The following is a 17,806-nucleotide window of genomic DNA, read 5'->3' on the forward strand; positions in this document are numbered from 1 at the left end:
AACCAAAACTTTAAGACAACTTAAGAACTGTAAGAACCAAAACTATTAGGCTATACCTGCACTCCACTAAGTCAAATCATTACTATTATCTTATTTACTTGCGAGGGAAAGTTCATACATCTTTTAACTCTGGAAAATTAGATTATGTTTCACGCCAAGACTTTTTGCTCAAACTGTAATTTGTTCTTTTTTACCGTTCAACAGTCAAGCCACCAGAGGAATAACAGAAATTAGGTCATAAGCAGTACATGACACCCACACGGCGAGACCAAAGAGCCAAAGCTCAACCCCCGCAAGCACAAATAGGTGAGTACGTACCACTCGTCAATTATAGAGAAATTATCAAACTAAGAAATACAAAGAACGCCGGTATTTTGGGTAGAACGAGATCTACCCTTGATCCAACATGATCGACCCATGTTCCAACGTGATCTACCCATGTTCCAACATGATCTACCCATGTTCCAGCATGATCTACCCATGTTCCAGCATGATCTACCCATGTTCCAACATGATCTACCCTTGATCCAACATGATCTACCCTTGATCCAACAAGATCTACCCTTGATCCAACATGATCTACCCTTGATCCAACAAGACCTACCCTTGATCCAACAAGACCTCCTACCCTTGATCCAACAAGACCTCCTACCCTTGATCCAACAAGACCTACCCTTGATCCAACAAGACCTCCTACCCTTGATCCAACAAGACCTCCTACCCTTGATCCAACAAGACCTCCTACCCTTGATCCAACAAGACCTCCTACCCTTGATCCAACAAGACCTCCTACCCTTGATCCAACAAGACCTACCCTTGATCCAACAAGACCTACCCTTGATCCAACAAGACCTACCCTTGATCCAACAAGACCTACCCTTGATCCAACAAGACCTACCCTTGATCCAACAAGACCTACCCTTGATCCAACAAGACCTACCCTTGCTCACGTATAACTGTGGACAAGGGTAGATCTGTGACAAGTGATACACAGTCAGAGGACCGCTGGTTGTAGTAGTAGTGACTCACACGGGTCCCGACGTCTGAGTCCTTGTCATTCAAGTCCCACTCAAGTCCTTGCCAAATGACTGAAGCTCGTGGAAGATTGGGGAAACCTCTCAGAAGGTCCAAATTGCTGTTGTTCCTCAATTTACATCTTAATCGTTCACACTACTTACTACATCACACCAACCCCATACACCACGCTGGTATTGTCCAGCACAAAATAATCAAATAATATTAACCGGTTAAATGTGCTGTTAACAAAATTGTACACGCGAAGTGCACATAGAATTAGCGCGTGTACCTGGTGATTATACAATTCACTGGCAATAAAACATGTCAATACACAAAGTACAAACGCCTTTCTGCACGAGTGATCGTGACGAGGTCATAATCCAGTCCAATCCCACCTTTGTATAGGAGCAGCTTTCGACACGAGGATCTCTTCAAGAGAGACAATCATGTCAACTATTCAACTTAAACTGCTCTTGGCAGTAAGCGTTTACTAACCAGTGCAAATGGCATGGTGGACATCTTCATCCGTGGACATCTTCAAGAGAAAACTAGATAGTTTTCGTCAAGGAGTGCCGGACCAACCGGGTTGCGGTGGGCCTGCGGGCCACTCCAAGCAACAGCCTGGTGGACCAAACTCTCACAAGGCAAGCCTGGCCCCAGACCAGGCTTGGGGGAGTAGAACAACTCCCAGAACCCCAGTTTATATTTATTTGCTTTTTCATAATTAAATCAGATGTGCGTGTCACTCATGTCAGTGAAACACTGATGTGTGTGGCCAGTAGCTGGCCGGGTGCTTGCATGGAGAGCCTCACTGTTGAGGGAGCCCAGACTTACTGGTCCTGACAATGAGAAGTCATATACAGTACATTAGGCGAGGAGTCACAATAACGTGACTCAAGTATGTTGACCAGACCACACACTAGAAAGTGAAGGGACGACGACGTTTTGGTCTGTCCTGGACCATTCTCAAGACGATTGTAACTTGAATTATAAGTTACACAGCTGTATATTTGACAGGTATGAACGAGGTAACACTAATCTATGGAGAACCAACCGTGGAGAGGTTATCTCCAGATGAATTCGGGGTTTAGCGTCCCCGCGGCCCGGTCCTCGACCACGCCTCCTTTTTATTATACATCCCCAGGAAGCATAGCTTCCTATTTATTAGCACAAATAGCTACCTATTTATTGCTAGGTAACAGGGGCATCAGGGTGAAAGAAACATTTTGCCCATTTGTCTCCGCCTCCAACGAGGATCGAACCCGGAACCTCAGGATTAGACCATGCTCACGCGCGCTGTACAGACCGTCTCCACGCCTTTCCCGACGTCGCTAAACTGCTGTACTAACTTACCCCAACCTAACCTACCACACGACCCGTTAATAGAAAAGGAACAATGTCAATTTTGCCAGCCGCTAGGATTTGCAGTACATCAGTTTTTGGTCTACGAATTGAAAACGGAACATCCCCCCCCCCCACTCGTCAATTTTAACGTATTGGGTATTCAAAATTGATATTTTCTCGGATACAAATTATGATTATTTTCTAGTAGAATTTGGTATATAGTTAGGGCTAGAATAGGTTAGGTGCTTAGGTTACGTGTTGCTAAGTGTTTTCATGTTCTAGTACGAGTGTTAAGCATGTACAGAAATGTGATTCGAACAGAGGGCGTTAACGAAGCACTGTTCGAGAAATATTCGAACGTCATCAGTGAGAGTCGTATTCATCAACAAATGCCGAAAGTGATTATATGCCGCCGCTAAACCTGGTTTTTGAGCTGCTGATGTTCGAACATTTTTTATTTTTGATGAGCCTGCTTGGTCAGCGTTGGTCGCTGACGACAGGTGTTCGCAAGTGTTCGGACCACAACTGTCAAGACTCCGCACACAATATGCTAATATATAATATGTATAACCAATGTTATACCTTTAAATATCTAATAAAGCAAACCAAAACAGTTTTTATTATTATTATTATTATTATTTTCTACCACAGACGTGGCCACACATTTACAATGCTAACCAGCATATATACATTTTCTTCTGTCCTCCATGGACAGGGTTAGAGATGTGTTAAACATACAGTTCAAGGGTTTATTGAACAATCAACCACAGAAGGTGATTCGGTGCTTTTAAAATGCTAAGCTAACCTACATACGTAAATACATAGATACACAGATTTACGTATGCCCTACATAAAGTGTTCGATGTGTCTTTTACATAGTGTCATTAATGTGCATTTACAAAGGTGAAATGTAATGCTGATCAGCTTCCATATATACTTTATACACATACATACACCCACACACATATACATATATACACACACACACACAGCCACAGAGACGTTAGAAAGAATTTTTTCAGTGTCAGAGTAGTTAATAAATGGAATGCACTAGGAAGTGATGTGGTGGAGGCTGACTCCATACACAGTTTCAAATGTAGATATGATAGAGCCCAGTAGGCTCAGGAATCTGTACACCAGTTGATTGACGGTTGAGAGGCGGGACCAAAGAGCCAAAGCTCAACCCCCGCAAGCACAATTAGGTGAGTACACATGCATTCACATACATTTGTCTCTTTTACTCTGACAGGGTGAGATAGTTGATAAAGAAACTAGTGTGCAATTAAGCACTTAAATCATTGAAGGTGATTAAGGTGCTTTTACAAGCTCAGGTTATATAGTTACATCACATACATACATTGTATAATTGATACATTACATGGTTAATCTTGAAGGACACGGAAAGGTGGCAGGACACGGAAAACACTATTAAGGCAGCGTCTGGGATGCTCTCGAACGCAGGTTCGAATCCTCGTCACGGCCCTTGTGGATTTGTTCAACGGAAAACTGTATTGGATGAGACCCAAAAGTGCCGTCTAATGCGTCGTGTGTGCTTCTCTCTGAGGCTACGGGTCCCCATCTTTCAGCCAGAGGTTGTAACCCCCTGATATTAGTTTATATTGAAGAAAATTCATATTGTGCATAAACATATTAAAACTGATGGATGAGTATTTGGTGGTCGGCCGCTGCATGGAATGAACATGGCATAAGGACGGGTTGGGTGTAGTTTTATTTATTAACAATGGTGTTTGGCGGCTGGATTAACGAGGGCTGGATTAATATGGCCTTTGTACGAGGGCGGACTGCGAAGGGAAATTCCATCTGTCCGATAAAATGAACAAAGACAATTTCCGTATGAGGCTCAGAACACCAGCAGCATTTATTGTACACAAATGTGACAATCCAGAGATAACCTGTTATCGCGTGGTCTCCCATACTTGCTTGTATCTTTCCTTTCATGAAGACCCCGTGAAGGCTACAAATGACTTAAGATACGCTTGAATGGTATGTCCCGCCTCAACTTGAGGATATGCAGCCCCTCCCTGTGTTCTTTCAGCAAGATGCGCCACCACTGGGGATTACAAGTGTTTTGCTTCCTCAATGAAAAGTTCCCTTCTCGTGGGACTGGTATCTACTTTTGTCAATTCTCATTGGTACTTTGTACGTCGTCATCATGTCTTTCATGTTCCTTTTTGTCTCCAGTGTAGTGATGTAACAGTTTCCACAGTCTTTATAGCTCAAGTTCCCTTGGCATAGAAACGAGCTTATCGCATACCTTGGGACCTTTTCTAGTTGTATTGTTTCTATAGGGAGTTGTTGTATGTCGGGGCAGCACACTCACGAGTCTCACAAAGTGTGTATATACACAACACTGACAGTTCTGAAGGATACCAAGATGTTTGCCAGTATGACATGTGCAGCCGTCGCTATTTTTTTTTATTTTGCCCCGAGGGGCAAGTTTATTGGGCAGCGCCACTCATCTTGTGAGTGAACATACCGCCATAGCAGAATGTACAACACTCCCCAATAGGAAGAAAACCCGCTGGGTTGTTCATCCTGTCACTTGTACCCAGACACAGCTGGGACTCTCTTGATTTGTGCCTCGTGTGTGAAAATCTCCAGTTATATTCCAGTCCCTGGTTTATCAGTCCAGCAACCAGGAGGCCTGGTCGACGACCGGGCCACGGGGACACTAAGCCCCGGAAGCACCTCAAGGTAACCTCAAGGTATGTCTAAGTCTCTCAATCAAAAGTGGGAAGTTACCCCTTCATCTCATAAAGAATTTGAAGCTTCCTTTCTTCAATTCATATCCTCATAACCTTGCATTTATCAAAGTTGAAGTCTAACAGCAACATCTCAGACCATGTCTGGAGAGGTTGCTTCATCTCCAGACATGCTATAAAACACTATAGTTCATCTCACAATGCCCTCAGCTTTGATACGTTACATTAGTTTAACATCGTATTGAATATAGTGCGATATTCAACTCAGTTAAAAGCAAGATGTCTTGAGTTGTGTTATTACCTCACGCGGTACTGAAAACTTGCCCTATACGTCTGGTGTGTATGATTAGTTAATAGTTCACCATAACTACCTAGATGAATAATAACGTAGTTGAAGTTAATTTGAGATCGCTGTGTCGGCAATGAAAGTTCAAGGGCCTTGAAACCCATACGGTAAACATAAGGTATATAGCTGGGACGGGCCGGCTGGGACGGGCCGGCTGGGACACCAGTAAGGGCTCTGGGAGTGGGACAGGGTCGTGAAGGTTGTGGCCGGGTCAGCCGGATTACTGTTAATGGGTGTGAAGGCTGCCTCTTACACGCATCATTATACCGGCCTTATGCCAGGCTCTGGGATTTTGCCGCCACAAAATTTGAAGTCTTAAAGAAAAAGTTGGATAGTTTTCTACAAGAGGTAACTGACCAACCGGGCTGTAGTGGATATGTGGGCTTGGGGCCCGCTCCAAGCAACAGCCTGGTGGATTGTTACCAGTCTAGTCAGGGCCCGGGCCAGGCTTGGGGAGTAGAACATTGGGAGTATTAGAACACCTTTCATAACCCCATCCAGGAATAACTTACCTGGAGCTCATAAAATTACAAATGACCACAGATGTAAGGATATAAATTTGTCTTTCAACATTATGTTCATTACATGACATATTCTACTTGTGTGGAACACACTGTTATTCCACGCTCGCCTGGGAATTACCTAACTACCCGTTAACTACCTGCTTGGTGATCTGGTCAACCCGCCTGTTTTATGTGAGTCCATGGAGACACAGGTCTACGAGGCCACGCGCCAATTGCATACATGCCCGCGGAGCTGTCAAATGGGATTGACCGATAGACTTTCAACGTCCCTTGCCAATTCAATAGCCAATGATGGAGGGCTTTAAAGACATCCTGCCCCCATTTTCAGACTCGTTCATAACCTAGGCTATATCATCCAGTCTAACCTAACATTATCCAAAATCCAACTTAAACTGTCTGGAAAAGCGTGGGACCAGGTGAAAGCGGAGCAACTGACCCTGGTCAGTTGCTGCAGGAAGCTCAGAAGTGCGCCGACCCGTTTGGTCTCGTTAGTACCCATTTCCCAGGGGGGGAGGGGGGGCTAACCTGATGCGGGGAGTGAGGGTGAGGTGAGGGCGGCCCGTCTTACTGCCTCACCTTACACTCATGATACCTTTGCTTACTACACAATGGCCAAAATTCCTCGGAAGACGTGCACAGAAGGATAACACATCGCAGAAGAAATAATATACAAATGTAGTTCAGTGAAGGAGTTGATCAGTGATCCTGTACGCCAGCAGAGTGCTCCTGGCAGTATGGGTTCGAGTCACTTCAGGGGTGTGAGCTCGTTGGACGCGAATTTTGTGGTTAAGGGATCGAGGTGAAGGCATCACGTCACGGGCGTAAATATTAAATCTCACAAATTATTTGTTGTACGCCAAGTGAATCACACATCTTTATTTACCGTGTTTGTTGACCTCACTTTCTGTTTCACCGGAGTCTAAACGACCACCGCAGGTCAGGTCACATCACTTGTCAACAAAGGTTACAAAAGCCTAGACTCGGTTGAGCTTAAGTTGATCAGCCTCGCCGGACCAATCAACTGGTGTACAGGTTCCTGAGCCTATTGGGCTCTATCATATCTACATTTGAAACTGTGTATGGAGTCAGCCTCCACCACATCACTGTCTAATGCATTCCATTTATTAACAATCCTGACACTGAAAAAGTTCTTTCCAATGTCTCTGTGGCTCATTTGGACACTTAAGGGAAATGGGGCATATTACAGAAAAATGCGATAAATGAAAGAGATTAGATTTCTCTCAAATTTTTTTAACAAGTTGTATATAAAATTTGGTTCAACTGTCCCAACTCTCAGCATTGTAGCATAAAGAGGAAGGGAGACAAAATTATTGAATTATGTGTCAAAAATTCTCCAAAATGGTCAAAAATTAACATCAAACAAAAGTGTCAACTGAGATCATGTCTGTGACTATAAGCTATCACAATAGCATATAATAAAGTATTTTAAAAATTAGAATTTTTGTTCTCAATTTTTTTCATATTTTTATCAGCCGATTTGGATGAAACTTATACACCTTACAGGACGTGTGGCTATCTGTAAAGATGAAAATTGGAGGAAATTGGTTGAAGTCAACTTCAACCAGAGGCGGCAGTGTTTGATCTTATTTAATTTCAAGTAACAAAATTGCATCTCCTCTCATTTTTTTTTAAATTTACATGGAATTTACACCTTATATGTAGAGTTGACGTCTCTACAATAATGCTAAAACACTTTATTCCCACTTTCATTTATTGATTTTATAAATCTTTGCAAACATGAAATACTGGCATGTATTTTTTGGGGGAACTTTGACTACTTGTATTAGTAAAACTAAACATATTTTGGATAATCCTTTTTAGCCAAATCCTTTATTATATGTTAATATGATATATGAGTCATAGAAATGATCTCATTTGAAACTTGTGGTTGTAGTTAATTATTGAAAACGTGTAAAAATTCGTTGGAAAAACAAAAAATATCTCCCTTTCTATATAGGGTGTGATACTGACACGTAGAACAGATTGATGATTGATGAAGATTAAGCCACCCAAAAGGTGGCACAGGCACGAATAGCCCGTAAGTGGTGGCCCTTTTGAGCCATTATCAGTATCAATAGATGATACTGGAGATCTGTGGAGGTGCGACTGCGCCCTGCGTGACGGGAGATGTGTCCCGTGATGTAGAACAGTTGCAGCACTTCTTATATACAAAGAGTAAACAAAGCTTAGTTGACATTATACAACATTCAAAAAAAACGTAATACGCCCCCACCCGTGTCCCCTTGTTCGTGTTCCACCCATACTAAATAATTTGACTTTGTCCACCTTGTCAATTCATTTTATAGGTGGTGATCATGTCTCCTAACTCTTCTGTTTTTCAGGGACGTGAGGTTTAGTTCCCGTAGTCATTCCTCGTAACTCATACCCTTTGTTGTGTGTGTCCTACAGGGCCAGGTGTGTAATGTCCAACAGGTGTAGGGTCGGTGTGGGTGGGTTGGTAGGCGGTGGGAGTAGGGTGGGTGTACATCGTAGGGGAGAGGATGGGTGGTAAGGTGGGTGTGGAGTAAATGGGGTGGGGCTGGTTGAGTGAGTGTGGAGTGATTGAGAGGGGGGAATGGCAGGGACGGTGGGACGTAATGTTTGAAGAGATAGGATAGGTGTGGAGGATATGGGATGGGGAATGCTTGGAGTTACAGCTGGGGGTGGGTGGGGTGTGGGGTTTTAGGGCGGGAAGGGCGTGAGTGAGGTTAGGGGGGCTGTGTATGACTGGGTAGGCGTGGTGGGTGTGGAGGGCGTGAGTTGGGGAGAGCCAGGGGGGCACAACCAGCACTCTGTTAACCAACAAGTGGACCGTTTATGACACAGGCTCCGGTTACATCATTTCCTGCCCCCGCCTGCCACAACGTTCCTCCTCCTCTCCACCCAACATTATGCCCCCACCCCCTCCACCCTCTTACAGCCACGGCCGGGCTAAACCCGCTCTTGTGACCCTTGCTACACCGCTCCCAACACGTGGCCTCCTCAACTAGATTTGTAAATGGATACAAAAATGTTACAGTATGTGTATGTGTGTGTTTAGTAATGAGGCGCACAGGTGGGACCTGGTCCACGGGTGCAGGTGGTGGGACCTGGACCACGGGTGCAGGAGGGAACTGGACCACGGGTGCTGGTGGTGGGACCTGGACCACGGGTGCTGGAGGGAACTGGACCACGGCTGGTGGTGGGACCTGGTCCACGGGTGCTGGTGGTGGGACCTGGTCCACGGGTGCTGGTGGTGGGACCTGGTCCACGGGTGCTGGTGGTGGGACCTGGACCACGGGTGCTGGTGGTGGGACCTGGTCCACGGGTGCTGGTGGTGGGACCTGGTCCACGGGTGCTGGTGGTGGGACCTGGTCCACGGGTGCTGGTGGTGGGGCCTGGTCCACGGGTGCTGGTGGTGGGACCTGGACCACGGGTGCTGGTGGTGGGACCTGGACCACGGGTGCTGGTGGTGGGACCTGGACCACGGGTGCTGGTGGTGGGACCTGGACCACGGGTGCTGGTGGTGGGACCTGGACCACGGGTGCTGGTGGTGGGACCTGGACCACGGGTGCTGGTGGTGGGACCTGGACCACGGGTGTTAGTTTAGTTGTTTTTTTTTGCAATAGAAAATCTTCTCCGATTTGTCCAAAGTCAATAGTACCTATTTCTACTTTCTAATCGAGTTGTACGTCGATGTACAATGGTCACCAATGTTACTGCAAGTACTACCAAAACAGGAGGATGGGTTGAGTTACAGCCCCGCTCCTGTGCCGTGTGCCAGTCCACTACGGGCTCACCATAGCCCGTGCTACTTTGGAACTTTTGTTCTAAGTAGCTGAATCTAAAACAACAACAACAACGGAGGATGGGCTGAACTTGTTGTGGGGTTCAATCCTGAGACGGGGGGAGGGGAGGGGGGGTCAGTAAGTCGACCTTGAGGGTGGTCGGAGAGGACTCCTCCATATAAGGCTAAGAATTATAAGTATAAATATTATAAGTATAAAGTGGCTGCCTGTCCCCAGACACGATGAATTATTGTCATACCACGTGATCAACATAGTTGTATGTGCTATAATCTAGATTTAGAAGGCACATTTGATTTATAAGAACCGCTATGGCTGTGGCTGGATATTTACGGGCTCACCATAGCCCGTGCTACATGGACACTTCCTTCTGAGTAGCTAAATCTGAAACAATAACATGTGGCTGGAACGGTGGTGGTGGTGGTATATTAGATGTAGCTACTCAGAACCAGACGGCCATGTAGCACGGGCTATGGTGAGCCCCTAGTGGAGTTGGGTTATTCACGATAACCTTGTTACTGTGATATGGCTGGAGCCAAACATGTGCCCTTGTTTATACAGGCACGGGAGGCTGGGATGGTTGACCGTGCCCTCACCTAGTTGGGCTTGCAGGGGGAGGAGGTGGGGGGGGGGGGACCTTTGATCCCGCCTCTCAACAGTCAATTAACTGGTGTACAGGTTCCTGAGCCTATTGGGCTCAGGAACCTACACTTGAGACTGTGTATAGGGTCTGCCTCCAGCACATCACTGCCTAATACCTTCATGTGTTATGACTACCCTGACACTGAAACAACAACATGTGTTGTTGATATCGGGGTGACAAGAACCGCAGGATCCGATGACTGAACATGTTCATCTCGACGCGACAGCAACACCAGGAGTGGATGAGTGAACATGTGTTGCAGCCATAGAGAGGGACATGTGGTGGGGGCGCTGGGACATGTGGCGGGGGGCGCCGGGACATGTGGCGGGGCGCCGGGACATGTGGCGGGGGGCGCCGGGACATGTGGCGGGGGGCGCCGGGACATGTGGCGGGGGGCGCCGGGACATGTGGCGGGGGGCGCCGGGACATGTGGCGGGGGGCGCCGGGACATGTGGCGGGGGGCGCCGGGACATGTGGCGGGGGGCGCCGGGACATGTGGCGGGGGGCGCCGGGACATGTGGCGGGGGGCGCCGGGACATGTGGCGGGGGGCGCCGGGACATGTGGCGGGGGGCGCCGGGACATGTGGCGGGGGGCGCCGGGACATGTGGCGGGGGGCGCCGGGACATGTGGTGGGGCGCCGGGACACTCCTTACCCACATGTTGGGTAAACTTGCCCCGGAGAGCTGGTTCAAGGGAACACTGGGGTAAGGTAACATCCTCTCGGATACAAGTCACATCGTACACAAGATGATTCGCCAGCGCATGTTGAATCCCACTTAACCTAACCTAAGCTCAACCCACCCCAACCTAACCTAATACAGCCTAGCATAACTATATATATATATATATATATATATATATATATATATATATATATATATATATATATATATATATATATATATATATACACAGCTTTAACAAACAGAAGCGAGCTTCGTCGAGTCGTTTCCGACCATACCCCCATTCCCTTCCTGTAACTCAACACTTGCGCACGCCTGCTTGATGGGGCTCTGGGAGTTGTTCTACTCCCCAAGCCCGGCCCGAGGCCAGACTTGACTTGTGAGCCCTTACAAGTCTCAAGCACTTTATTATTAGTATTATTGTGTCGGGGGACAGAAAGCCTGAGTGTATTCATACACGCTTTTGGCTGTTATTGAGAGTTCCCCCCCTTACCAAAGGTCGAATTACTGACCCCGCCCAGGATACAACTCGACAAGCTGACTAACTCCTTAGTACCTACTTACTGCTAGGTCAAATAGGTGCATTAGGTGAAAGGAAAGGTACCCAACTATTTCTGTCCCGCCAGGGGTTCGAACCCGGAATTCTCAATTGTGCACATTTCCCACCTAACAACTACTTTCTGCCGTCTCTACCATTCATTGGCTTCTCAACTTTCCATCCACAAGCCTTTAAACCGTTCTAAGCTTTTAACGACAATGTTGACCAGACCACACACTAGAAATTGAAGGGACGACGACGTTTCGGTCCGTCCTGGACCATTCTCAAGTCGGCGATGAGTCACAATAACGTGGCTGAAGTATGTTGACCAGACCACACACTAGAAATTGAAGGGACGACGACGACTTGAGAATGGTCCAGGACGGACCGAAACGTCGTCGTCTCTTCAATTTCTAGTGTGTGGTCTGGTCAACATTCTCAAGTCGATTGTGATGTTACATTGTAACATCAATGTAACATCAATGTTCCTAATCGAAGTCCGGATGTATTAAAGTTGGACTTCGGGGTCTGCGCTGTAGCAATTTAGTCCAGCGGCAACCAGGAGGCCTGGTCGACGACCGGGCCGCGGGGACGCTAAGCCCCGGAAGCACCTCAAGGTAAGGGGGGGGGGGGGTTAGTTTAGTGTTCAGCGTTACTAAGCAATATAACCATCTTCACTTGTACTGCCATACCTTGCGGTTACCGTACGTTGATTTCGGGGCTTAATGTTCCCGCGGCCCGGTCTTCGACCAAACCTCCTTGTTGGTGGACTGGTCAACCAGGTTGTTGGACGCGGCCGTAGCAGCAAGTACAACACCCCCCACAATAGGAAGAAATCTAGCTTGGTTGTTCACCCTGTGACTGAACACCCCGCCACAGCACCATACACAACACCCTACATTTTATATATATATATATATATATATATATATATATATATATATATATATATATATATATATATATATTTTATTAAATATGACCGAAAAAGTAAGATTAATAATTCTAACACGAATTTTCTCAATCTTTCGTACATTATGCTTCACTGTTGGAGGTAAATCAAAAATCACTTCTCCAAAATTCATTTTTATTTCTAGTCTGACGCGACACGGGCGCGTTTCGTAAAACTTATTACATTTTCAAAGACTTCACAAATACACAACTGATTAGAACTTGCATTTCCCTGATTTTATATCTACTTTTGAGTGAGGTGGGAAGGGTGATGTGGCATTACATTTGAGTGAGGTGGGAAGGATGATGTGGCATTAGAGGATATTAATAGGGTATTAAAAGTATCAACACAAGACAGAACACGAAACAATGGATATTGAATAGAAGTGTTTGTAGAAAGCCTATTGGTCCATATTTCTTGATGCTTCTATATTGGAGCGGAGTCTTGAGGTGGGTAGAATATAGTTGTGCAATAATTGGCTGTTGATTGCTGGTGTTGACTTCTTGATGTGTAGTGCCTCGCAAACGTCAAGCCGCCTGCTATCGCTGTATCTATCGATGATTTCTGTGTTGTTTACTAGGATTTCTCTGGCGATGGTTTGGTTATGGGAAGAGATTATATGTTCCTTAATGGAGCCCTGTTGTTTATGCATCGTTAAACGCCTAGAAAGAGATGTTGTTGTCTTGCCTATATACTGGGTTTTTTGGAGCTTACAGTCCCCAAGTGGGCATTTGAAGGCATAGACGACGTTAGTCTCTTTTAAAGCGTTCTGTTTCGTGTCTGGAGAGTTTCTCATGAGTAGGCTGGCCGTTTTTCTGGTTTTATAGTAAATCGTCAGTTGTATCCTCTGATTTTTGTCTGTAGGGATAACGTTTCTATTAACAATATCTTTCAGGACCCTTTCCTCTGTTTTATGAGCTGTGGAAAAGAAGTGTTAACGCATACGTCGACCGTGCTCTCAGCCACAGCTCAGAATGGAAGCAAGTCGACGAAGAACTCTGTAGGGTAAGGCAGGTTCTAGTCAATAACGGCTTCTCCAATGGTTTCATCGAAGACATCATAAGAAGGAAAGTGAAAAGCCATGCAACCTCTGAAGAGACAACTAACACAACACCTATACCCCCTATTAGACTATTTTACAGGAACTTCTTTTCCACAGCTCATAAAACAGAGGAAAGGGTCCTGAAAGATATTGTTAATAGAAACGTTATCCCTACAGACAAAAATCAGAGGATACAACTGACGATTTACTATAAAACCAGAAAAACGGCCAGCCTACTCATGAGAAACTCTCCAGACACGAAACAGAACGCTTTAAAAGAGACTAACGTCGTCTATGCCTTCAAATGCCCACTTGGGGACTGTAAGCTCCAAAAAACCCAGTATATAGGCAAGACAACAACATCTCTTTCTAGGCGTTTAACGATGCATAAACAACAGGGCTCCATTAAGGAACATATAATCTCTTCCCATAACCAAACCATCGCCAGAGAAATCCTAGTAAACAACACAGAAATCATCGATAGATACAGCGATAGCAGGCGGCTTGACGTTTGCGAGGCACTACACATCAAGAAGTCAACACCAGCAATCAACAGCCAATTATTGCACAACTATATTCTACCCACCTCAAGACTCCGCTCCAATATAGAAGCATCAAGAAATATGGACCAATAGGCTTTCTACAAACACTTCTATTCAATATCCATTGCTTCGTGTTCTGTCTTGTGTTGATACTTTTAATACCCTATTAATATCCTCTAATGCCACATCATCCTTCCCACCTCACTCAAATGTAATGCCACATCACCCTTCCCACCTCACTCAAAAGTAGATATAAAATCAGGGAAATGCAAGTTCTAATCAGTTGTGTATTTGTGAAGTCTTTGAAAATGTAATAAGTTTTACGAAACGCGCCCGTGTCGCGTCAGACTAGAAATAAAAATGAATTTTGGAGAAGTGATTTTTGATTTACCTCCAACAGTGAAGCATAATGTACGAAAGATTGAGAAAATTCGTGTTAGAATTATTAATCTTACTTTTTCGGTCATATTTAATAAAATATGTCTACAGGAAAGACTGCTACCAAAATATACTAATATATATATATATATATATATATATATATATATATATATATATATATATACAAGAGTTGTTACATTCTTGTACAGCCACTAGTACGCGTAGCGTTTCGGGCAGGTCCCTGGAATACGATCCCCGCCGCGAAGAATCGTTGTTACATCCAAGTACACATTTTACTGTGCTACAGTTAAGGATTTGCGCCCAGTAAATCCTCCCCGGCCAGGATACGAACCCATGACAAAGCGCTCGTGGAACGCCAGGCGAGTGTCTTACCACTGCACCATGGGGACTGGTGTACAATATGAAGGAATCCCGCTGGGTTGTTCATCTGACACTTGTACAGAGACGCAGCTGGGACTTGACTGTCTCAAGTGAACAAAAGTTACCGAAGATAACCTGTAACCATTCTCAAATATGGTGGCCAACTGTACAACGTCTTAATGCGACCATTTAGCAAATTGTAGCTTATAACCTTCACAACTGGTTAGTAATGTAAATATAGTAATCCTTAATCACTTGGGAGGATTAACGTTGCCCCTGAGACAAGCCGGGACACGCTTCTACCGGCAAGTGACACCAACACCATTACTGCCACTATTGTCTTACCCTCCATCCTGACCTCACCCCCAACCTGTGGGTCACCTTACACCTCACCCCTCACCTCACCTCCCTTGTGTCGCCACCACCCATCTACCACTATTACAAACAACTTTTTCAATGTCAGAGTAGTTAACAGGTGGAATACATTAGGCAGTGATGTGGTGGAGGCCGACTCTATACACAGTTTCAAACGTAGATATGATAGAGCCCAGTAGGCTCAGGAACCTGTACACCAGTTGATTGACAGTTGAGAGGCTGGACCAAAGAGCCAGAGCTCAACCCCCGCAAGCACAAATAGGCGAGTACTACTACTATCCCCCCACAACATGGGGGGGGGAAGAGGGGGACATCTGAGGAGAAAGCGCCAGGCCATTACAACTATACCGTCCAGCATGAAGCATGAGACCGTCGCTCTACCGTCCAGCCCAAGTGGTTGGGTGAACCACTTAAGTCCGGTCGGGTTGACCTCCACTACCGTGGCTCCACTACCGTGGCTCCACTACTACATGTGAGGGTGAGGGTGGTCGGGGGAGGGTGGGCTTAAGGCGTTGGAAACTGAACTACGTTTATTGAGGTATAAATACACACATAAGGGATGAGGTAGCCCAAGCTATTCTCACCCCGTTCAGTCACCCCCGACACATGTGGCCACACACCCTAGTAAGAACATCGTGGTAAAGATAAGACTCGTCACATCTGCCTCGTGTCATTATCATCATCTACGCACCACTCACCTCCCCACAACACAACGTAGTGTCTTAAATATATCAAGATAATGTACTTAACTTCAGTTGTACGAAATACCATTAAGATAAAGCGTCTTCGTGATTCAGAAAGGACATACCATGCACGAGTACATAAGAACAAAGGTAACTGCAGAAGGCCTATTGGCCCATACGAGGCAGCTCCTATTTATAACCCCCCAATCCCACTCATAAACATGTCCAACCCACGCTTGAAACAATCGAGGAACCCCACCTCCACTACGTTTCGTGGTAATTGGTTCCACAAATCAACAACCCTGTTACCGAACCAGTATTTACCCAAGTCTTTCCTAAATCTAAACTTATCCAATTTATACCCATTGTTTCGTGTTCTGTCTTGATACTTTTAATACCCTATTAATATCCCAAGTTCAAGTTCAATTATGTTTATTGAGACAAGAAAGAAATACATCTTAAAGGGATAGAGTAGCTTAGGCTAAGATTAATATCCCCTTTGTTATGTCCATTCATCTACTTGTAAACCTCTATCATGTCACCCCTAACTCTTCACCTTTCCAGTGAATGCAATTTAAGCTTTCTTAATCTTTCTTCATATGAAAGATTTCTAATTTGGGGAATTAACTTAGTCATCCTAAGGGGAGCCGGTCGGCCGAGCGGACAGCACGCTGTACTTGTGATCCTGTGGTCCCGGGTTCGATCCCGGGCGCCGGCGAGAAACAATGGGCAGAGTTTCTTTCACCCTATGCCCCTGTTACCTAGCAGTAAAATAGGTACCTGGGTGTTAGTCTGCCTGGGGGTGGAGGCCTGGTCGAGGACCGGGCCGCGGGGACACTAAAGCCCCGAAATCATCTCAAGATAACCTCAAGACAGATCCTACGCTGGACACGTTCAAGTGAATTTATATACATTCTATAGTACGGCGACCAAAACTGAACTGCATAATTTAAATGGGGCCTAACCAGAGCAAGATATAGCTTAAGAACCACACCAGGTGTCTTGTTACTAACGCTGCGATTAATAAATCAGTGTCCTATTTGCCTTATTACGAACATTCATACATTGATCCTTTGGTTTTAAATTCTTACTAATCATAACTCCCAGATCCCTTTCGAAATCCGACTTCGCAATCTCAACACCATCCAGCTCGTATCTTGTAACTCTATCATCATTACCTAGCCTCAGAACTTTACACTGATCAGCATTAAACTGCATCTGCCAATCTTTTAACCATTTCAAACCCCTAGTTAGATCAAGTTGAACACCAGGTGTCTTGTTACATGTCTTGTTTGATTAACAAACCCGAGGATTGAGGAATGAATAACTGGGTAAAAGTCAGAATAAGGAATACCTTTACGGGAGATGGGACAGGTGCCGATAGCCTCCTTAGCGGCGGCAGTGTCCGCACGCGCATTTAAGGATACACCAATATGGCTGGGAGTAACGTCTGCCGCAGCTATGGCACGGTCCGTCTAATTACCCAAAGCTTCCTAGCATTATGTAAGTAATGAGGAAGGTCAAAATATTCTAGGGTACGTCTACCACAGCTATGGGAAGGTCAAAATATTCTAGGGTACGTCTACCACAGCTATGGGAAGGTCAATATAGGCTAGGGTACGTCTACCACAGCTATGGGAAAGTCAATATAGGCTAGGGTACGTCTACCACAGCTATGGGAAGGTCAATATAGGCTAGGGTACGTCTACCACAGCTATGGGAAGGTCAATATAGGCTAGGGTACGTCTGCCACAGCTATGGGAAGGTCAATATAGGCTAGGGTACGTCTGCCACAGCTATGGGAAGGTCAATATAGGCTAGGGTA

At 45.5% G+C, this 17,806-nt stretch overlaps 1 protein-coding gene across 2 annotated transcripts in view; it reads right to left on the minus strand.

The window, feature by feature from the left end:
* The window catches only part of tkv (serine/threonine receptor kinase thickveins), a 76,722-nt gene that overhangs the window by 42,857 nt on the left and 16,059 nt on the right, over positions 1-17,806 (minus strand). The window lies entirely within an intron of this gene.

This window comes from Procambarus clarkii, chromosome 16 (assembly GCF_040958095.1).
Source record: "Procambarus clarkii isolate CNS0578487 chromosome 16, FALCON_Pclarkii_2.0, whole genome shotgun sequence".
Taxonomy (NCBI): domain Eukaryota; kingdom Metazoa; phylum Arthropoda; class Malacostraca; order Decapoda; family Cambaridae; genus Procambarus; species Procambarus clarkii.